Source organism: Maylandia zebra, linkage group LG22, assembly GCF_041146795.1.
Source record: "Maylandia zebra isolate NMK-2024a linkage group LG22, Mzebra_GT3a, whole genome shotgun sequence".
NCBI classification, from domain to species: domain Eukaryota; kingdom Metazoa; phylum Chordata; class Actinopteri; order Cichliformes; family Cichlidae; genus Maylandia; species Maylandia zebra.
This window is the reverse complement of record NC_135187.1, coordinates 36,398,283-36,421,935: the sequence shown is the minus strand read 5'-3', so window position 1 is coordinate 36,421,935 and position 23,653 is coordinate 36,398,283. Positions and strand designations below refer to the sequence as shown.

Below are 23,653 nucleotides of genomic sequence, written 5' to 3'. Positions count from 1 at the left end.
AATATTCCTTACTGTTGGGGTGAAGGGAGCGCCATGCATCGCAAAGACCAAAGTCGCTCATATACTGTTTGATTATATTTGTGGATTGCCAGTTACGCTGAGTTCCTGCTGTATTGAGCCTATCCATTTCTTCATTTAGTCCCAGGTTAAGGTCTCCCCCAAGAACAATTGTGCAGTCTAGGTGTTCGGAGAGTGTACTAAAAAAACCGTGGAAGAATGAGGGGTCATCAACATTTGGACCATATATACTTACAATACCTAGCTTTTGGTTAAGTATAGATAGTTTGACAATTAGGAATCGGCCCTCTGGATCTATAACTGTATCGAGTACTGTGAATTTAATATTTTTATGTATTAAAATTGCTACTCCACTTTGTCTAGAATTATAACAGGCTGAGAACACATTAAGAAACTCAGGTGTTTTAAGTTCATTCAAGCCTGTGACAGGCCTGTGAGTCTCTTGTAATAAAACAACGTCTGCCTGTAATTTTTTAAGTTGGTTAAGTATTTTTTAACCTTTTTTCTCTGGAGCCAGCTCCATGCACATTCCATGTGACAAATCTTAGCATGCCCATAGTTGTGTGTTTGTGGCTAATGATGTACGCTGTGTGTCTCGCTTAGACAGGTGAGGAAAATGGAAACACGTCATTTTTATTTATTTATTTTTTTGTAAGTAAAGAGAAGAAAATGCGCGGCAAGAAGCTCCATAGGTCTTACTATGTGTGTGCATAATAACTAATATGAGCAAATGTGTGCGTGTGTCCTATATCTGTGTGCGCTGTGTGGCTGTTGTAAATGTGTTGCCTGTAAACGCATGTGTGTGCGTGATCGTGCAGAGTAAGCATGTAGAAATAGACAGTGTCGCTTGTGGATGGATAGGGAAACAGGTGATCGACATAGTGATAGAAAAGAGAAGCAAATAAACCAAAGAGCAAGGTGAGCGACAAGAGAGAGAGAGGGAAAAAGAAATAAAAACGGAAACATTCCAATTAAAGCGGTGACGTTATACTAAATTAGCAAACTGAAATTACATATTTAAGCAAAAGTTAATACAAGAGAGTGTGAGTGAAGAGAATAGTGTAGCGGATTCTTATCTGGTGTGCGGTCAATACAGCCAAGGAGTGGTGCCAGGGTCGCGGTAGAGCTGTCCGTCCACGTAGAGCCGGTCCACGGCGATGACAGCCTGGGAGCCTTTCTGGATAAAACTACGTCGGACTGGGAAGAGGACCCTGCGTAGTTCCAGGATCTCTCTGGGGAACTGATCGTTCTCGCTGAAATCCGTTCCTTTCAGCTCTCTGCCGCGACTCTTCACCTGCTCCTTCTGCTTGAAGTGGCTGAATTTGGCTACAATAGGACGTGGTCTCCCGCTTCCTGTCTTCGGAGCCCCTATGCGATGCACTCTATCGAACCCTATGTTTTTCACCGTGTCCTCCGGCAGCTTCAGGTGGATTTTAATGAAGCTTCTCACGGTCGTTTCCGGGTCCTCTCCGGCAGACTCTGGAATACCAGAAAACGCCAGATTATCTCTCATGCTACGGGCTTGTAAATCTATAATGGTCTCTTTTATTTTTTTATTTTCTATGTTTAATTGGGTCACATTTTCGGTTAGAGATTTGACCGAGTCCCGTAGCGTGGCGTTTTCCGCAGCAAGTGTTTCCACCTGCTGCTGGCTGAACTCCAGGGATTCTTTTAGAGATTTAAATTCCCGGTGTAAAATCTCCACCAGGGACAGCCTTGCATCAAAACTGGACAATCGCTTATCGATTGACTCCAGGATGTCGACGATATCTTTGCCGGCAGGCGATGTTGTGCCGGGGGAGTCTGCCGGGCGATATCTTTTAGATGACGGCGTCTCAGCTTTGGCCGGGGAAGAAGCGTTCTGGGCCTTCTTCATTACTAAATCTTCGAAGCACCGGTCGATGTATTCTTGGAGAGCGTCTAAACTCTCCTCATTGTCCTCCAGGGTGTTAGAGATGATAGGACAGATGTTGTTAGTTATGTGACAGTTGGTTAGTTTATTTGGCAATACTGAAGTTTAAAGAAACTTTGTTAAATTCTATGCTACCATTCGCTTTTTTTTTCTCCGCCAAATCTCCAGCGTCTGACGTCACCTCCAACATGGGTCGCTTACCTTAAAAAATGTTATTAAAAAGACAACAAATTGTGTCTCTTCATTGATCTTCCTTTAGTTTGTGAAACAGACTAATAATAATAATAATGGATTGCATTTATATAGCACTTTTCTAGGCACCCAAAGCACTTTACAATTCCACTATTCATTCACTCTCACACACACTTGGTCGACCGTGTTTCAGGGGGTTGGGAAGCTGATCTGTAACCGGAAGGTTGCCAGTTTGATCCCCCAGCTCTCTCTGTCCTGGTCATTGTGTCCTTGGGCAAGACACTTTACCCTACCACCTACTGGTGTTGGTCAGAGGGGGCGATGATGTGATATGGCAGCCTCGCTTCTGTCAGTCTGCCCCAGGACAGCTGTGGCTACAACTGTGGTTTGCCTCCACCAGTGTGTGAATGTGAGACTGAAGACTCACGACAAAGAAAAAAAGACTACATGTAAGCCTATCTGATGCTGATACTTTGTGTCTGAACACATCTGAATTCCTTCTGTTTTAAAAAATCAAAACAGAAGGAACAAACATTAAGATAATGGCCACTGCTGTTGAGTGTCATTTGTAGATCCACACAATTGATTGCTGTCACAGCATCCCCAGAGGACACACTCAAACACAAACTGTTGTGAGTCAGCCATCTGGTTGGCCCTGTCTGCTTGCACTTCCACCGTAGGATTCACAAAGGAAATTTAGTGCTACTGCATAAATCATACACCTTCTGGGAATTCCAATGGCCAAGTAAACACCTGAGTTGTATGTATGTGTGTGTGTGTGTGTGTCCATGTTTATCCATTAGAGAGACAAAAAGAAGAAATAACAACAAAAGAAAAATAATGCAATTAACTGAAGTTTATATTCACACAGATATTTAACTAAATCAAAAGAGTTATACAGATTGGATTGTCTGAAAGCCAGCGCTGACAACTGTGTTAACATCTTATCACAGAAATACACAGTAACATTTTAACCTGGTTTTCTGTGGTTCTTTTGAAGGGATGCCCCCTAAATTGCCAATTCATAGGCTACGTTTTTAGTCAGTTGTTGTGTTCCATAAGATTTAAAACACCTGCATTCTGTCTTTTGTTATCTGGTTTGTCCAGTGTAGTTTTGGTACCATAGACTGTGGTACATAGAAAAAGAAGTACTGCCTCATTTTCAGACTTGATAGTGTCATTTTGGCAGATGACTATGTAGTGAATGTTGGTTTTTGTGAAGCATTAGAATATTCCAGATGTTAGAAATAGTTAATATGTATGGTAACCAATATAATAAAAGGAAAAAAACATTACAGCATTAAAGATCTGAAGGTATCTTTATATTATCAGATATTATCAATATCCCACATAGCAAAATTGGTATGGCCCGGACCTTGCCCACACAATGTGCTTACACATGGCCCACATACTGCAAAGAATGACAGCCATTTGGTGGCCCAGATCTGGTTTGCCAGAGGTGGCCCACACATGGGCCAGCACAAGGCCAGTTGCAGACACACTGGTGGTCCTGTGCTGGCCCATGTGTGGATTACCTCTGGCAAAACTGATCAGGGCCACCAAAGGGCCATCATTCTTTGTGGTATGTGGGCCATGTGTAAGTTGTGTGCAGCCACGGGCCTGTTGCAGACACACTGGTCCTGTGCTGGCCCAGGCAGTTTCAGCTCTGGACCCAGATGTCAGCCTAATGTGTACCTTAATCAAGCCATGTAATAACAACATGTGCTGGAACATAATAGTGCAAAAGTAACATGACGAAACTCTGTTCAGATAGTGAATGGACTGATTTTTATATAGTGTTTTTCTACTCTCCCAGATTAATCAAAGTGGTCTAGGCAACATGCTGCATTCACCCAGTCACACAATTTTTCTAAACTGAGTGTTTCCTAACTACATCCATACATATTCATACTCTTGACAGTGGTAAACATGAGGAAAATCCAAAACCTCACTAGGTTTTGGATAAAGTGTACACTCACAAACCTGTCAAACCTGCATTTGAAACGTTGGCTACCATAGCAGTATAGTATACAACATAGCATTTGGGTCTTCTAACTAAAATAGGAAAATAGGAACATAAATAGTGCCATCATTGCCAGACCTGGCCCACATCTGGTTGACAGACACCCTGCCATGACACCGGTCAGTCAGAAGTGCCAGCTTGATGCCGAATCCGGGCCAGACCTGTTTTCTATGAGCCTGGGCCACATACCAAACCATTATCGGGCCAGATGTGGCATGCCATCACATAAATAGTGTCATCTACACCAGGCCTGGCCCAAAACTGGATGACATACAGCTTACCATGCCAGAAGTCAGCCAGCAGTGCGGTCTGCTATGTGGGATGACAAGTTCAGTTCAGAGTTAATATAACATAACAACATCACAATACTACAGAACTACTATTTTCAGTATGAATACATTTAAATCATTTTAAGTTCATGGCAGAGAGAAATAACAGTGACTTTATATGACACTTAAAAAAAAGATTACAAATTAATACATATTTTGAATAACATACACATTAAAATGTGAACATATCCCAAATGCTCAGTCAAAGATAGGTCTTATATGTATTCAGTTATTTAAATACTTCCATACACATATTAGATGTGAACTAAAGCCAAAAAGTAATGTTGTTAAGATTAAGAAAATGTTCTGGACGGAGACCTCTGATGTTGGGGGCGATCGTGGCTCAAGAGTTGGGTGTTCGCCTTGTAATCGGAAGGTTGCCGGTTCGAGCAACAGTCTCGGTCGTTGTGTCCTTGGGCAAGACACTTTACCTGTTGCCTACTGGTGGTGGTCAGAGGGCCCGGTGGGGCCAGTGTCCGGCAGCCTCGCCTCTGTCAGTGCGCCCCAGGGTGGCTGTGGCTACAATGTAGCTGCCATCACCAGTGTCTGAATGTGTGGATGACTGGTTGTGTAAAGCGCTTTGGGGTCCTTAGGGACTAGAAAGGCGCTGTACAAATACAGGCCATTTACCATTTGTGACTGAAATCTGCTGGAGCCACTCTTCCAGTTTCAGGGTTATTACTTCTAATGCTCCTGTGACCATTGGGACCACTTTTGACTTTAGCTCTTTCTTCACTCTGGTACTTCTCTGTTTTATCAGGCTGCAGCTGTGGGCTGCTGGGTTTCCCACATTATCACAACGCTCTTTTGCTCCTTGTCAGTCACTACTATGTCTCTGACTTAAACTAAAGTCCCACAGGATCTTAGCCGTGTCATTCTCAACAACCTTTGGTGGTGTATCCTATTGAGACTTGTGGACTTGTAGTCCATATACAACACAAATACTCCTGTACACTGTCCATACCATTTCTCGGCGTATACAGTTCCAGCTTCTTACATCCTGCAACTATGTGCAGGACAACACCTTTGCACCAACTGCCACTTAGGTCTATCAGGTGTGGTAGACTCATGGATAGGTCCTGTTCCTCATCAGTATCTGTTTTCAGGTGCCCAACACACTCATCTTGTGATGGTTCCTCTTGGATTATAGCTCTCACACTCTTTAATGATCATGCTTCCTCTTTCTGTTGCTTGTAGGGCACCTACAAATGAAAATGCTTTCCCTTTCTGCAACCATTAAGCCACACTTATCCAGTTTGACTGACATTTTAATGTCCTCAATGTAGATCCCAGTGAGGTAAATGAGTGCCAGCTCACTCCTGGCATGCAGTTTGATGTCATCCATGTACAGGAGGTGGTAGATGATCATTCCACTCATCTACCAGTTTTCATAAATGTGCTTTGCAATGATCTGGTTTAGTGGGTTGAGTCCTGTTTAGAACAGCAGTGGGGAACATGAATCACCTTTGTATATGCTGCACTTTATGGTGACTTGTGCAACAGTCTTAAAGTTGGCCACCAGTTATTTCATCTCTGGCATTATTTCCAATGCCCATCTCAGCTGCAATCATGTTTTGATTAATGTCCCTACTCATCTTTGTTGCCATGATACCTGAGAAGCGCTTTAAATTTGTTTAGGGGCAGGTCATTGGCTGGTGGTCAGCCTTGTTCTGCCCTGTCAATCAATCAATCAATCAATCAATCAATCAATCAATCAATCAATCAAAGCTTTATTCGCCACATGCAGGTTGCCCTGCAGTGAAATAGGACCCCCCCCGACCTTACACACACAACACAGACATTACATGGGGATACAAGTCGGAGATCAGTAGCGTTACAGAAAAAACACTGAAATGTACACAACATCGGGAAAGTACAAGAGGAAAAAAAGAGACCTCTACTCATGCTGTGCTTCCATGGTAGGACAGCACGAGAACAGGAAACAAAAAAACTCCTCTGCACAAAAAGCACATAAATGTCCACAGTACAACTTTGTGAAAGACATGACAAGCCACAGGATTGGTTGGGGGGTGAGGGGTTATACGAAGCGAACACAGCAGCCGCCCTGCACAGCGCTACCATTCCAGCGTGGCACACAGACCCGCCGTGTTCCCCTGCAGGAAACAAGCATCGAAGGTGTTTGGAAAGGGAGGGGGATGAGTGTGTGCTTATCAGTGTAAGTGTATGTGTGTGCGTGTCCATAGTTCAGCTGAGACAGTGTCCTTCGCCCTGCCAGGCTAAGTAAACAGTCTTCCAGCCAACCCAGGTGGTCTTGCATGGAATGGGAAGGAACAGACTAAACACAGTTGTTATCAGGATGTTGTTTTTCGGCTCCAGCCTCGAGACCGCCGCTGCCGCCAAAGGGGTATCCGCATGAAGTGATGGTGCTTTTTACTTTAGTGCAAACAGCTCATATGAATTTCAAAGCAGTTCTAAAGTCCAACACTGTTCTCTCAATCTCCCGTTGGAGAGCCGCGAGCTTCTCCATACTTGTGTTCTGTGATGTTGTCATTTCTTGTGCTCAAGGAGCCGATTTCTGAGAACTCACGGCAGTGTGCCTCCCCAAGATGTCATCCAATTTGCGCCCAGAGATGTTATTCCGGGCTAGCCCTTCCGAGATGTAATCCAGTCTGCAGTCAGAGATCTTATTCTGAGTATTCACAGCAGCCGTAGCCTCTCCAAGATCTTATCCGTGCTGACTCAATGAGCCCATTTTGAGAAACTCACGTCTCTCCCATCATTCAAATCCCAGCGGGCAGCTTTGTGGGGGTTTGAACAACTGGTTACGCTTTCTTAGTTCTTCGATAAGTCAGGGCCAAGCCAGCTCCGATCCGCCGGAACCCTGTTACCATGGTTCAGAATAGGTAGATATCTTCAGCACTCAGGCTCACCCAAGCCCAGACCTCTCGTTGAGATAGGGGTATTGTTGAGTCTTAGCTCTGAGTGGGTCTGCCCTCGTATTATTGTCCCCTTGTAACTTAGGGGAACACCCTGGATGGATCTTTGGAGAACAGGCTGTTTATTCTCTTGGGCTCAGCTTCACTGGTGTATCTCTTCACCTTAGTAATCAGAGCTGAGAGGCCTTGTTTCGCAATTTCTACAGCCTCAGTTAAGTCTGTAATCATTCTTGATCTTTCTTCCCAAATGTTTCCAGGAGTGCACATCTGAGCTCATTGATTTCAGAGAAACAGTAAGTGGAGATGTTGAGTAGAACACCCGTAGCTAGCCAGGCCCCTGTAGCTGGTGCAGCCGAAGATAGCGTAGGCCCCGCTAGCTGTTCCCCGGCAGACCCCAAGCAGCTGGGGAAAGAGGGCGGCTGGGTGATGGTGAGGAGGAAGCATAGTCCTAAACAGAAGCCCCAGGTACACCACCAACCCGTTCATGTGTCTAACCGTTTTTCCCCACTCGGCGACACACCCGCCGGGGGTCAAACTCTGGTAATTGGTGATTCTGTTCTCAGACATGTGAAGCTAGAGACACCGGCAACCATAGTCAATTGTCTTCCAGGGGCCAGAGCAGGCGACATTGAAGAAAATTTAAAACTGCTGGCTAAGGGTAAACGTAAATTCAGTAAAATCATAATTCACGTCGGCAGTAATGACACCCGGTTACGCCAATCGGAGGTCACTAAAATCAATATTGAATCGGTGTGCAACTTTGCCAAAACAATGTCGGACTCTGTAGTTTTCTCTGGTCCCCTCCCCAATCAGACCAGGAGTGACATGTTTAGCCGCATGTTCTCCTTAAATTGCTGGCTGTCTGAGTGGTGTCCCAGAAACGATGTGGGCTTAATAGATAATTGGCAAACCTTCTGGAGGAAACCTGGTCTTGTTAGGAGAGACGGCATCCATCCCACTTTGGATGGAGCAGCTCTCATTTCTAGAAATATGGACAAATTTATTAAAACCCCAAAATATGACTATCCAGAGTTGGGACCAGGAAGCAGAGTTGCAGTCTTACACGCCTCTCTGCAGCTTCTCTCCTCCTGCTACCCCCCCCCCCCAAAAAACCCATCTACATAGAGACTGTGTCAGCTTCCAAAAAGACAAAAAACAAACTAAAAACCAGCAACAAACAACTTAAACATAAACAATTACAAAGAAAGAACAATACAGTATCCACATCTGAACCAAAGAGTAAAACTGTCATGGTCTGGCTGGCAGACCGTGGGGAGATGGGGAAATAGGACCCAAACGCCGGACTCTTCAGTGCAACAGTGTTTATTTACAAGGTGGTGAAGTAAACAACAATAAACCCCCCGTTTCCCAGACTCCCGTGTAGTGTCTTCTTCCAAAAGTCCCCATGTAGTGCTCTCTGCCCCAGTGTCCCTGCGCTCCTTGTGCTCACTGCTCCTTCTCGTCCCACACTCCTCCTGAGGGGAAAACAATAGAGGCAGCCATTACACACTTGTCCCAGCAGGCATACACTAACACTTGACTGTGCTAGAAGACTAACGTGTAGTCAACCGCAATAATCCCGCGTCGGTGGAAGCTCCATCGCTCATCTAAATAGCTCCCCCGACGAGCCCAGATGAGGAGCAGGTGTGCGGCCAGGACTTCGGGTGTGGCCAGCCCTCAAGTTAGGCCACGCCCCCAGGGCTGAAGGTGCCTGTAACTTGGCCCAGCAGAAAGGCAATACACACACATATACCTGCCTACATACAGATGTGCACAGGGGCAGTGCAGACAACACACCTAATAATAATAATAATAATAATAATAACAACAACAACAACAACAGTCATAGTCCCCACTGCCCACGGACCCCGAGTCCCCAGAGCCGGGTCGGTGACAAAAACAGTGAAATGTGGATTATTAAATATTAGGTCTCTCTCCTCCAAGTCTCTGTTACATGACTTAATAATTGATTAACAAATTGATTTACACCCCCGAGTCATTCTAACTACCAGAAATCTCGAAGCACAGGCCGAGGGGGAGGTGTGGCAGCAATTTTTCACACCAGCCTATTAATTAATGAAAGGCCAAGACAGACTTTTAATTCATTTGAAAGCCTGATGCTTAGCCTCGTCCACCCCAGCTGTGAAACTCAGAAACCAGTCTTACTTGTTATCATCTATCGTCCACCTGGGCCTTACACAGAGTTTCTGTCTGATTTCTCAGACTTTATATCTAATTTAGTTCTGAGCTCAGATAAAATAATTATTGTGGGTGATTTTAACATCCATGTAGATGCTAAAAATGACAGCCTCAACATGGCATTTAATCTGTTATTAGACTCAATTGGTTTCTCTCAAAATGTAAAAGAACCCACCCACCACTTTAATCACACTCTAGATCTTGTTTTAACACATGGCATAGAAACAGAACATTTAACAGTGTTTCCTGAAAACCCTCTGCTGTCTGATCATTTCCTAATAACATTTACATTTACAATAATTGATTACACAGCGGTGGAGAGTAGACTTTATCAAAGTAGATGTCTTTCTGAAAGCGTTGTAACTAAGTTTAAGAATATAATCCACCCACTGTTATCATCTTCAATGCCCTGTACCTGTCATGATCCTGGGTCCTTTTGACCCAGCGTTTTGTGTTTTCTCTTCGTGATTTTGGTTCTGTTCTTCCTCTGGTTAGCGTTTACTCTGTTCTGCCCGTGTGTTCCTGTATCTAGTCCGCGTTTCTTAGTTTGTGTCCTTTCATGTGTAAGTTCCTGTTTTATTGTGAAGGTCTGCGTCTTATGTGAGTGTTTTCAGTTTGCCTCCCTAGTCTCGTCATGTTAATCACTCCCAGCTGTGTTCCCACCTGTGTGTAATCTCCCTGTGTTCTCTGAGTGTATTTAAGTTGTGTCTTCTGTCATAGTAGTTGCTGGTTCGTCTGTGTTGTTTCCCCTCGGTCTCCCTGCGTCTCTTCATGTGTATTTCCCCGGATCTCCCTGCACCGTCATTCCTGGTTTGTGTTGTTAGTTTACCCAGTTTAGGTTTTCGGTTTCATGTTCACACCCCGTTGCTGTTTGTACCCACTGCTGTAAATAAACACTCACCTGCACCAGAGCTGCCGCCTTTTGGGTCCTTTCTCCACCTCCACTGCCCCGGCAAACCGTGACAGTACGAACCAGCCACCATGGACCCAGCGGCAGTAAATCCGTCCGAGGAGCTCCAGGACGACATCGCGTATAATGTGGAGATTCTCCTCGGGCTATGGCTAGAGAACCCTCCAGAGGAGCTTCGTCGTGCCGTGGAAAGTCGGCTACAACGGCTCTTTTCTGGCCTGCCATGGCTTCTGCAGTTGCTTCCTCCGACCATGCAGGCTTTTCTCCGGCTCACACCGCACCTTCTCTCAGCCGCTCCTGCCTCGCTGCCCGACTCGCCGGATGTGATCTTGCCCGGCCCGTCGGAGCCGTCTGCGGGGAGGAAACGCAGATCGCGCCGCCGGCGCGCCACCCCACAGCCGGACGTTCGGACTTCTAATTCACCGGCTGTGGTGAGTGAGGACTCTGTGTCTTTTCCAGACTTTTTGACTGTTCATTCAGGGGCTGTGTTTTGTGTGGCGGATGTCAACGCGAGCTGCTTATCGCCTGTGCAGCTACCGGCAGCTCAGTTAGCTCCCCCGCAGCCATTCTCAGCTCGGTTAGCTCCCCCGCAGCCACTCTCAGCTCGGTTAGCTACCCCGCAGCCACTCTCAGCTCGGTTAGCTACCCCAGTGCCACTCTCAGTTCAGCCTCCAGAGTCACCCTCAGTTCAGTCTCCAGTGCCACCCTCAGTTCAGCCTCCAGAGTCACCCTCAGTTCAGCCTCCAGTGCCACCCTCAGTTCAGCCCCCAGTGCCACTCTCAGTTCAGCCTCCAGAGACACCCTCTGTTCAGTCTCCAGTGCCACCCTCTGTTCAGCCTCCAGAGTCACCCTCAGTTCAGTCTCCAGTGCCACCCTCAGTTCAGCCTCCAGTGCCACCCTCAGTTCAGCCTCCAGAGTCACCCTCAGTTCAGCCTCCAGAATCACCCTCGTCCCTTTCAGTTCAGTTTCCAGAGCCACCCTCGTCCCTTTCAGTTCAGTTTCCAGAGCCACCCTCGTCCCTTTCAGTTCAGTTTCCAGAGCCTCCAGTGTCCCTTTCAGTTCAGTTTCCAGAGCCTCCAGTGTCCCTTTCAGTTCAGTTTCCAGAGCCTCCAGTGCCACCCAGTAGCACCAGTGCCGCCTGTAGCGCAGGCCCCAGTAGCTCCAGTGCCCCCGCTACCCGTAGCTCTGGCTCCAGCATTACCGGTTTCACTCATTCACTCCATGCAGGGAGAAAGTCTAATTCCAACTCAAGGTGCTTTTCATGGTTTAGCCGCCATTGGCACAGTTTGCCGCTCCAGGGCTTCCCCAGAGGCTAGGTCCCAGTCCTCAGCTGATTCTGTACCCCTGGAGTTTAAGCAGCCACCCGAGGGACCGCTCCGGCCTTCGTCTCCTGTTTCCGCTGGAGGGTCCGAGGGGCCCGTCCGGCCTTCGTCTCCTGTCTCCGCTGGAGGGTCCGAGGGGCCCGTCCGGCCTTCGTCTCCTGTTTCCGCTGGAGGGTCCGAGGGACCGCTCCGGCCTTCGTCTCGTGTCTCCGCTGGAGGGTCCGAGGGACCGCTCCGGCCTTCGTCTCGTGTCTCCGCTGGAGGGTCCAAGGGGCCCGTCCAGCCTTCGTCTCCTGTCTCCGCTGGAGGGTCCAAGGGGCCCGTCCGGCCTTCGTCTCCTGTTTCCGCTGGAGGGTCCGAGGGACCGCTCCGGCCTTCGTCTCCTGTTTCCGCTGGAGGGTCCGAGGGACCACTCCGGCCCTTGCTTCCTGCCTCGTCAGCTGGGGGGCCCGAGGAGCCCGTCCAGCCGCCAGCAGCAGCTTCCTCATCATCCTCGCCTGCTGCAGCTTCCTCATCATCCTCGCCTGCTGCAGCTTCCTCATCATCCTCGCCTGCTGCAGCTTCATCATCATCCTCGCCTGCTGCAGCTTCATCATCATCCTCGCCTGGCCCAGCCTCCGTGCCTTCAGCCTCGCCTGGCCCAGCCTCCGTGCCTTCAGCCCCGCCTGGCCCAGCCTCGTTTGGGTCTGGAGCTAAACGGCCGTTGTCTAGACCACTGGCTAGGCCACTGGCCGGGCACCATTGCCGTCGTGGGCGGCCCCCGGACCGCCTTCGCCTGAGCGGCCGCCGTTGCCTTCCGCACGGCCGGCCCCCGGCCCCTCTTCGCCTGAGCGGCCGCCGTTGCCTTCCGCACGGCCGGCCTCCCGAACTGTGTCCACGTCGCCGCCGTTGCCGTCCGCACGGTCGGCCCCCTGAACTGTTTGGACTCCTGTGCTGTTGGCCCCCTGGCCGGCCCCCTGAGCTCTTCTGTTTTGGACTCCTGTGCTGTCGGCCCCCTGGCCGGCCCCCTGAGCTCTTCTGTTTTGGACTCCTGTGCTGTCGGCCCCCTGGCCGGCCCCCTGAGCTCTTCTGTTTTGGACTCCTGTGCTGTCGGCCCCCTGGCCGGCCCCCTGAGCTCTTCTGTTTTGGACTCCTGTGCTGTCGGCCTCGGGCCGGCCCCCTGAACTCTTCTGTTTTGGACTCCATTTTTCTTGGGCTGAGGTGTGTTTCGTTTCATTGGTTGTTTTGGGTTGGGACTCGTGTTTTGTTTTTCTTTTTGTCTTTTGGCCTTCTGGTGCTCCTGTTTTGTTTTGCCTCGTGCCCTCCTTCCTGGACCCCCTCCGCCCACCCTGGTCGGGTTGTTTTCTGTTTTGGGCGGTTTTCTTTTTTTTGTTTTGGTGTTCTTGTGTTGGGCTGTCTGGGGCCAGCCCTTGACGGGGGGGTACTGTCATGATCCTGGGTCCTTTTGACCCAGCGTTTTGTGTTTTCTCTTCGTGATTTTGGTTCTGTTCTTCCTCTGGTTAGCGTTTACTCTGTTCTGCCCGTGTGTTCCTGTATCTAGTCCGCGTTTCTTAGTTTGTGTCCTTTCATGTGTAAGTTCCTGTTTTATTGTGAAGGTCTGCGTCTTATGTGAGTGTTTTCAGTTTGCCTCCCTAGTCTCGTCATGTTAATCACTCCCAGCTGTGTTCCCACCTGTGTGTAATCTCCCTGTGTTCTCTGAGTGTATTTAAGTTGTGTCTTCTGTCATAGTAGTTGCTGGTTCGTCTGTGTTGTTTCCCCTCGGTCTCCCTGCGTCTCTTCATGTGTATTTCCCCGGATCTCCCTGCACCGTCATTCCTGGTTTGTGTTGTTAGTTTACCCAGTTTAGGTTTTCGGTTTCATGTTCACACCCCGTTGCTGTTTGTACCCACTGCTGTAAATAAGCACTCACCTGCACCAGAGCTGCCGCCTTTTGGGTCCTTTCTCCACCTCCACACGGCTTGCCCCGGCAAACCGTGACAGTACCAACATAGAGCAGAGCAGCTATCTGAACGCTACCCCAACAGAGGTCGATTATCTTGTTAATAATTTCACCTCCTCACTACGTACGACTCTGGATACTGTAGCTCCAGTGAAAACTAAGGTCTCTAATCAGAAGTACCTGACTCCGTGGTATAATTCTCAAACACGTACCCTAAAGCAGATGACTCGTAATCTGGAGAGGAAATGGCGTGTCACAAATTTAGAGGATCATCATTTAGCCTGGAGAAATAGTTTGCTGCTTTATAAGAAAGCCCTCCGCAAAGCCAGAACATCTTACTATTCATCACTGATTGAAGAAAATAAGAACAACCCCAGGTTTCTCTTCAGCACTGTAGCCAGGCTGACAAAAAGTCAGAGCTCTTTTGAGCCAACCATCCCTTTAACGTTAACTAGTAATGACTTCATGAACTTCTTCACAAATAACATTTTTATCATTAGAGAAAAAATTACCAATAATCATCCCACAGATCTAATATTATCTACAGCTACTCTTAGTACCATTGATGTTAAGTTAGACTCTTTTTCTCCAATTGATCTTTCTGAGTTAACTTCAATAATTACTTCCTCCAAACCATCAACGTGTCTTTTAGACCCCATTCCTACAAAACTGCTCAAAGAAGTCCTGCCATTAATTAATGCTTCGATCTTAAATATGATCAACCTATCTCTAATAATCAGCTATGTACCACAGGCCTTCAAGCTGGCTGTAGTTAAACCTTTACTCAAAAAGCCATCTCTAGACCCAGCAGTCTTAGCTAATTATAGGCCAATCTCCAACCTTCCTTTCATATCAAACATTCTTGAAAGAGTAGTTGTCAAACAGCTAACAGATCATCTGCAGAGGAATGGTTTATTTGAAGAGTTTCAGTCAGGTTTCAGAGCTCATCACAGCACAGAAACAGCTTTAGTGAAGGTTACAAATGATCTTCTTATGGCCTCTGACAGTGGACTCATCTCTGTGCTTGTCCTGCACTAGACCTCAGTGCAGCATTCGATACTGTCGACCATAATATCCTATTAGAGCGATTAGAACATGCTGTAGGTATTACAGGTACTGTGCTGCAGTGGTTTGTATCATATCTATCTAATAGACTCCAATTTGTGCATGTAAATGGAGAGTCCTCTTCACACACTGAGGTTAATTATGGAGTTCCACAGGGTTCAGTGCTAGGACCAATTCTGTTTACATTATACATGCTTCCCTTAGGCAGTATCATTAGAAGACATAGCATACATTTACACTGCTATGCAGATGACACCCAGCTCTATCTGTTCATGAAGCCAGATAACACACACCAATGAGTTAAACTGCAGGAATGTCTTAAAGACTTAAAGACCTGGATGGCAGCTAACTTTCTGCTTCTTAATTCAGATCAAACTGAGGTTATTGTACTCGGCCCTGAAAAGCTTAGAAATATGGTATCTAACCAGATTCTTACTCTGGATGGCATTACCTTGGCCTCCAGTAACACTGTGAGGAACCTTGGAGTCATTTTTGACCAGGACATGTCCTTCAACGCACATATTAAACAAATATGTAAGACTGCGTTCTTCCATTTGCGCAACATCTCTAAAATTAGAAATATCCTGTCTCAGAGTGACGCTGAAAAACTAGTTCATGCATTTATTACTTCCAGGCTGGACGACTGTAATTCATTATTATCAGGATGTCCAAAAAACTCCCTGAAAAGCCTTCAGCTAATCCAAAATGCTGCAGCAAGAGTCCTGACAGGGACTAGAAAGAGAGAGCATATTTCTCCTGTTTTGGCTTCCCTTCATTGGCTTCCTGTTAAATCCAGAATTGAATTCAAAATCCTGCTCCTCACATACAAGGTCTTAAATAATCAGGCCCCATCTTATCTTAATGACCTTGTAGTACCATATCACCCTATTAGAGCACTTCGCTCTCGCTCTGCAGGCCTACTTGTTGTTCCTAGAGTATTTAAAAGCAGAATGGGAGGCAGAGCCTTCAGTTTTCAGGCCCCTCTTCTGTGGAACCAGCTTCCAGTTTGGATTCAGGAGACAGACACTATCTCTACTTTTAAGATTAGGCTTCAAACTTTCCTTTTTGCTAAAGCATATAGTTAGAGCTGGACCAGGTGACCCTGAATCCTCCCTTAGTTATGCTGCAATAGACGTAGGCTGCCGGGGGATTCCCATGATGCATTGAGTTTTTCCTTTCCAGTCACCTTTCTCACTCACTATGTATTAACAGACCTCTCTGCATTGAATCATACCTGTTATTAACCTCTGTCTCTCTTCCACAGCATGTCTTTTATCCAGTCTTCCTTCTCTCACCCCAACCGGTCGCAGCAGATGGCCCCGCCCCTCCCTGACCGTGGTTCTGCTGGAGGTTTCTTCCTGTTAAAAGGGAGTTTTTCCTTCCCACTGTCGCCAAAGTGCTTGCTCATAGGGGATCATATGATTGTTGGGTTTTTCTCTGTATCTATGAAGCGCCTTGAGGCGACTTTTGTTGTGATTTGGCGCTATATAAATAAAATTGAATTGAATTGAATAGAACCTTGCTCACATCTACAAGCAACTTCTCTAATAGGTAGCGAGTTGAGAGTAGTGACCTTGGTTTTACGGTTACTGTCTGTCCACAGTGTTCATCCGCAGCTCAATATACGTATCTGGTTGGATATCATGTAGTTAGTTTCACTTCTGTGTAACACTGAAACACCTACACCTACACACACACACATACACACACAGAGTCACATACCACCAAAAATGAGCAAGCAAACAAATAAATAACAACAGTAAGTAAGTCAGTAACAGTAATAAGCAGCCAGTGAGCTTTGTTGTACTGAACACCGCCTGTGTGCTTTGTACTTCCTGTTGGCAGACCAAAGGTTTTTCATATTTCCTGTTTGCATCTCCGGGCCGAGCGAATCTGCTTCATAACTCGAAAGACGTGAGACTGAACCCAAATTTAGTTTTGAAAATTACACCAAACACAAACAAAAAATTCTAGCCCAATTCTGCTTTCTCAGTGAATCTGGTGTCAGACATAAATATCCAAATGTACATTATAAGATATAGCCTTGTCTGCCTGAATAGTCTTCATGTTGATAAATCAAAGAAATGGCTCCTTTTTGCATGTTCATTAACAGGCACAACATGCACTCTTACAGATCCTCAACTATTCTTTGAATGGACTTTGACTGAAAGCTGGCCTTATTTAACAATGGCATTGTTATTCTCGGCCTGTAGCAGCTTGTCTAGCTGTCTGAGCGCTTATTTTTTACCCATTGAAGATGAAACAATGAAAACGCAGTTCTCAGAGATCTCTTTGAATGTAGAGAACTGCAGCACAAAGCAGCTAGAGAGCATCTCATTGTTTGACGAGGCCAGCAGAAATCAGGCTTGCTTCTTTTTGGGTGGTGGGTGTTAAGGGAGTGGAGGAGGGGCTCTGAATCTATCACTAGGAGCAGATTTCATCAGAACAAAGAAAGGAAGGCTGTAGGAATTGTGAGGTGGGGCTGGAGATTCTCAATCAACCAATCAATCAATCAATCAAGGCTTTATTCGCCACGTGCAGGTTGCCCTGCAGTGAAATAGGACACCCCCCGGCCTTACACAACACAGACATCACATGGGGATACAGGTCGGAGATCAGTAGCGTTACAGAAAAACACTGAAATATACACTACAATGGGAAAGTACAAGAGGAAAAAAAGAGACCTCTACTCATGCTGGGCTCCTGGGAGGACAGCATGAGAACAGGAAACAAAAAAACTCCTCTGCACAAAAAGCACATAAATGTCCATAGCACAACATTATGGAGCACGTGACCAGCCACAGGGTCGGGTGGGGGATGAGGAGTAATCCGAAGCAAACACAGCAGCCATCCTGCCTGAAGTCAAATACTGGCCACTGTGAACTTTCATGTGCTAAATTTTACTCACTTCTTTGGGAGTTTTACTGCACTTAGTTTTACCGTAATCCCTCCAGAAAAGCAAGCACTTTGTTTCCTTTCAGTTCATCTAGACTCAAAAAAGGGGGTTGGGAAATTAATGTGTGAAGCCATTTAGCATGCATCCATGAGTTGTCTGTATGAACCTACAAAAACATGAGGCACAGAGCCCAGGTCTGCACTCAGAGATAAGTTGGATGAATGTACACTGTCATTCACAGAGAGCCAATGTGCTTTTTCTGCTAAATGGGCTAGGGATACATCACAAGATGAGGCTTGACTCTGAAATACACACAGGGATGATGGAAAACTATTTTTAATTTGCAGGTAAGATCTGGATAGCGTTGCTGTGTAACACGCGTAGAGTGTCACATTTGGGTACAGTTGCCACACAGCAGAAGAGTTCTGGGCTAGAGTTTTCTGATCAGCTGAGGCCTTTTTGTGCGGAGTTTGGATGGCAGGCGTAGGTTATCCACAGAGATACATATTGATTCCAGATATTATGGTTTACTGGTGGTGGAATGTAAGTATCTCTGAGTTTTCACAGTAATAGATATGTTGCCTATCTCAGGTGTTATCCTACCCGCCCTCTATTTTAAGTAGGACGGGCTCCAGCCACACTGCAAGCCCAAGCTGTGTATAATTGTGAGAGTTTTGTTCACTATTCCCATGAGATCGTCAGACTTATCGAGTCTGAGAATCTGTTTGAGAATATAAACTTTGTGAATGTTACCATACAAAGCTCCTCGGCACAATGACACATTCGCTCAAATGTCTCTACAGTTATCTGACATGCTGTGGCCTAAACACTCAGTCGCTGTCTTTACAGTGTACCCGCCTCTGTTGGACCCTTTCTGTAGCCTCTGGTCACAACCTAGAGCCAAACTCCTCAGTTACATTAGAACAGGGGTGTCAAATTTATCCGGCCCGTGAGACAATTTCTTGTGTCGGTATGTAGGAACTGAATCTTCAGCCCTGCTGAGAATCCATGCAGGGTGGGAACTTTATTTTGATGGACAAACCGGGCGGCCAATCACATGCAAAGAAAGACTGGGATCATACGATTATGTGAAAGGAGGAAAAGGCTCAGGTGTTCTGTAGACAGCAAGCATATTGTCACGGCGAGTGGGATGAGCCATGTGGAGAAAATAAAGGAGGCAGGCACTCGTGGAGGTGCAAAAGAGGTTTACTGTAAAAATAAAACACAAGTTGAAAACGGCAAACGGAACTGAAGATAATCTAAACTGGGTAAACTAAACTACTAAACATGAACAAGAACACGAAGGAGGGTGAGCTGAGGCATATGACCGTACACAGCAGGGAGAACACATGGAATGAAACACGGTAGATTTACAGACAGACCAGCAACTAGCACACAGTTAGACACGACTTAAATACACACAGGAGAACACAGGGAGATTACAAACAGGTGGGGAACACAGCTGGGAGTAATAGACAAGACGAGACAGGGGAAGAAAAACAGAATACACTGACATCAGACGTGACCCTTCAAAGTAAAACAGGAAACGAGACAATTCACAAGACACAGACTAGACACTGAACTAAGCCTACATTAAACATGAGACACAAAACCTAAGAACTAAGCTGTCACCAACAATAACTGAAACATAGATTTATAATAATAATCGACAAAACACCAGAGAATCAGAAAATACTCCACAATACAAAAATAAACCAAAACATAAGAAACTCAAAATGCTGGGTCAAAATGACCCAGAAACATGACACATATATGCAACTTTTCATTTTCTACTTGGCTGCTGGTCTTGGCCTCCTCCAGCAAATGCAACCCATAGACAGACAGGGAGGGGGTGGTTCATTAATAGAGTAAGATGGGTTCTCTGTTTCTGTTTGTTGTGCAGGCTTTGAAAGCCGCTAAGCCACACCCTCCTGGGTTCTGCAGAACACTGGCAAAACTGCAGAGCTCTAACAATTGATTATCAAACGCTGGATATTTGGCGTTGAGGTAACAAGACAAACTTATAGACTGATTATAATGATGAGATTATACCAAATGAAGTTAAGGAAATGAATGCAAAGAAAGAATATTGATTGATTTTTACAAATGCAACTTTTATAAAGAATGTCAGACAATTGTGCAGAAATAGTTTTTGTCATCAAGCAATTTTCTATAGCAGAGGTATTAAGTCCCTTTGGTTATGTATTTTTCCCATCAATAAAGTTAGATGACAGCTCTGACCCATTGCTCTTTGTACACTCATGAACGTGAAATCCCTAACAGAGAATCTCCAGGGTGGGCCATTTATATGGATACACCGTAATAACATGGGAATGGTTGGTGATATTAAAGTCCTGTTTGTGGCACATTAGTATACAGTGGGGCAAAAAAGTATTTAGTCAGCCACCGATTGTGCAAGTTCCCCCACCTAAAATGATGACAGAGGTCAGTAATTTGCACCAGAGGTACACTTCAACTGTGAGAGACAGAATGTGAAAAAAAAATCCATGAATCCACATGGTAGGATTTGTAAAGAATTTATTCGTAAATTAGGGTGGAAAATAAGTATTTGGTCACCTCAAACAAGGAAAATCTCTGGCTCTCACAGACCTGTAACGTCTTCTGTAAGAAGCTTTTCTGTCCCCCACTCGTTACCTGTATGAATGGCACCTGTTTGAACTCATCATCTGTATAAAAGACACCTGTCCACAGCCTCAAACAGTCAGACTCCAAACTCCGCCATGGCCAAGACCAAAGAGCTTTGGAAGGACACCAGGAAAAGTATTGTAGACCTGCACCAGACTGGGAAGAGTGAATCTACAATAGGCAAGCAGCTTGGTGTGAAGAAATCAACTGTGGGAGCAATCATCAGAAAATGGAAGACATACAAGACCACTGATAATCTCCCTCGATCTGGGGCTCCACGCAAGATCTCATCCCGTGGGGTCAAAATGATCATGAGAACGGTGAGCAAAGATCCCAGAACCACACGGGGGGACCTGGTGAATGACCTGCAGAGAGCTGGGACCAAAGTAACAAAGGTCACCATCAGTAACACACTACAACGGCAGGGAATCAAATCCCGCAGTGCCAGACGTGTTCCGCTGCTGAAGCCAGTGCATGTCCAGGCCCGTCTGAAGTTTGCCAGAGAGCACATGGATGATACAGCAGAGGATTGGGAGAATGTCATGTGGTCAGATGAAACCAAAGTAGAACTTTTTGGTATAAACTCAACTCGTCGTGTTTGGAGGAAGAAGAATACTGAGTTGCATCCCAAGAACACCATACCTACTGTGAAGCATGGGGGTGGAAACATCATGCTATGGGGCTGTTTTTCTGCCAAGGGGACAGGACGACTGATCCGTGTTAAGGACAGAATGAATGGGGCCATGTATCGTGAGATTTTGAGCCAAAACCTCCTTCCATCAGTGAGAACTTTGAAGATGAAACGAGGCTGGGTCTTCCAACATGACAATGATCCAAAACACACGGCCCGGGCAACAAAGGAGTGGCTCCGTAAGAAGCATTTGAAAGTCCTGGAGTGGCCTAGCCAGTCTCCAGACCTCAACCCCATAGAAAATCTGTGGCGGGAGTTGAAAGTCTGTGTTGCTCGGCGACAGCCCCAAAACATCACTGCTCTCGAGAAGATCTGCATGGAGGAATGGGCCAAAATACCAGCTACTGTGTGTGCAAACCTGGTAAAGACCTATAGTAAACGTTTGACCTCTGTTATTGCCAACAAAGGTTATGTTACAAAGTATTGAGTTGTATTTTTGTTATTGACCAAATACTTATTTTCCACTCTGATTTACCAATAAATTCTTTACAAATCCTACCATGTGGATTCATGAATTTTTTTTTTCACATTCTGTCTCTCACAGTTGAAGTGTACCTCTGGTGCAAATTACTGACCTCTGTCATCATTTTAGGTGGGGGAACTTGCACAATCGGTGGCTGACTAAATACTTTTTTGCCCCACTGTATGTGAGGGGGCAAACTCCTCAAGATGGGTGGTGACCATGGTGGCCATTTAGAAGTCAGCCATCTTGGATACAACTTTCAAACTTATTGGTAATGTCACAAAACAATGGTGTGCTTGGTTTCAACGTAACTTTATTCTGTCATGAGTTATTTACAAGTTTCTGACCACTTATAAAATGTGTTCAATGTGCTGCCCATTGTGTTGGATTGTCAGTGCAACCCTCTTCTCCCACTCTTCACACACTGATAGCAACACCGCAGGAGAAATGCCAGCACAGGCATTCAGTATCCGTAGTTTCAGGTGCTGCACATCTCGTATCTTCACACCATAGACAATTGCCTTCAGATGACCCCAAAGATAAAAGTCTAAGGGGGTCAGATCGGGAGACCTTGGGGGCCATTCAACTGGCCCATGACGACCAATCCACTTTCCAGGAAACTGTTCATCTAGGAATGCTCGGACCTGGCACCCATAATGTGGTGGGGCACCATCTTGTTGGAAAAACTCAGGGAACGTGCCAACTTCAGTGCATAAAGAGGGAAACACATCATCATGTAGCAATTTCAAATATCCAGTGGCCTTGAAGTTTCCATTGATGAAGAATGGACCCACTGTCGTTCTACCCCATATACCACACCAAACCATCACTTTTGTTGTTCCAACAGTCTTGGAGGGATCCATCCAATGTGGGTTAGTGTCAGACCAATAGCGGTGGGGGTTTTTTTGTTAACTTCACCATTCACATAAAAGTTTGCCTCATCACTGAACAAAATCTTCTGCGTGAACTGAGGGTCCTGTTCTAATTTTTGTTTTGCCCATTCTGCAAATTCTGTGCGCCGACCTGGGTCATGCTCGTTGAGATGCTGCAGTAGCTGGAGTTTGTAAGGGTGCCATTTGTGAGTAGCTAATATCCGCCGAAGGGATGTTCGACTAATGCCACTCTCCAGTGACATGCGGCGAGTGCTACGCTGTGGGCTCTTGCTGAATGAAGCTAGGACAGCCACTGATGTTTCTTCATTAGTGAAAGTTTTCTTGCGTCCACATTTTGGCAAATCCAACACTGAACCAGTTTCACGAAACTTAGCAAGCAGTTTGCTGACTGTAGCATGGGAGATGGGTGGTCTCGTAGGGTGTCTTGCATTGAAATCTGCTGCAATGACCCGGTTACTGCGTTCACCACATATCAACACAATTTCGATCTGCTCCTCACGTGTTAACCTCTTCGACATGTCAATGGCTGTGAACAAAGAGAAACTTGTAAATAACTCATGAAAGAATAAAGTTACGTTGAAACCAATACCATCATTGTTTTTCTTGTGACATTACCAATAAGTTTGATGTGTCACATGGCCCTCTTCCTATTGAAAAAACTAAGGTTGTATCCAAGATGGCCGACTTCTAAATGGCCACCATGGTCACCACCCATCTTGAAGGAGTTTGCCCCCTCACATGTACTAATGTGCCACAAACAGGACTTTAATATCACCAACCATTCCTGTTTTATTACGGTGTATCCATATAAATGGCCCACCCTGGAGATTGCTTTTTGGCACAAGCTAAAGCCACCTGCTGTGTTGCAAAGATCCTGTCATTTGATACATATGATACAATCAAGTCCAAATGCATAATATGAAAGAACGCTGCTCTGTGCTGTGTATTAAATAGTGGTCATAACAGCTGTTTCCAAACTGTTACACTTACTGACTCTTAAAAATAAGCAGACTGTGGTAGCGTTTTTTCTTTCCTTTCTTCTCGTCTTATCCCTTAAACCCAATAAGAAGTCAATTATATCTTTAATATATAAACAACTTATGGATTTAAATGTCCATTCAGTTGCTAAAATTAGGGGGGCTTGGGAGCGGGAGTTAGGAGTAATTTTTTCGGATCAGCAATGGGAGAAAGCAGTATCCAATGTCCGTTATAGTACGTCCTGTGCCAGGTTACAACTTATCCAGTTCAAGGTGTTGTA

At 45.9% G+C, this 23,653-nt stretch overlaps 1 protein-coding gene across 1 annotated transcript in view; it reads left to right on the top strand.

Moving 5' to 3' along the window:
* Positions 1–23,653, top strand: part of LOC101467506 (retinoic acid receptor beta) — a 278,325-nt gene that overhangs the window by 100,156 nt on the left and 154,516 nt on the right. The gene's annotated exons all lie outside the window — the stretch shown is intronic.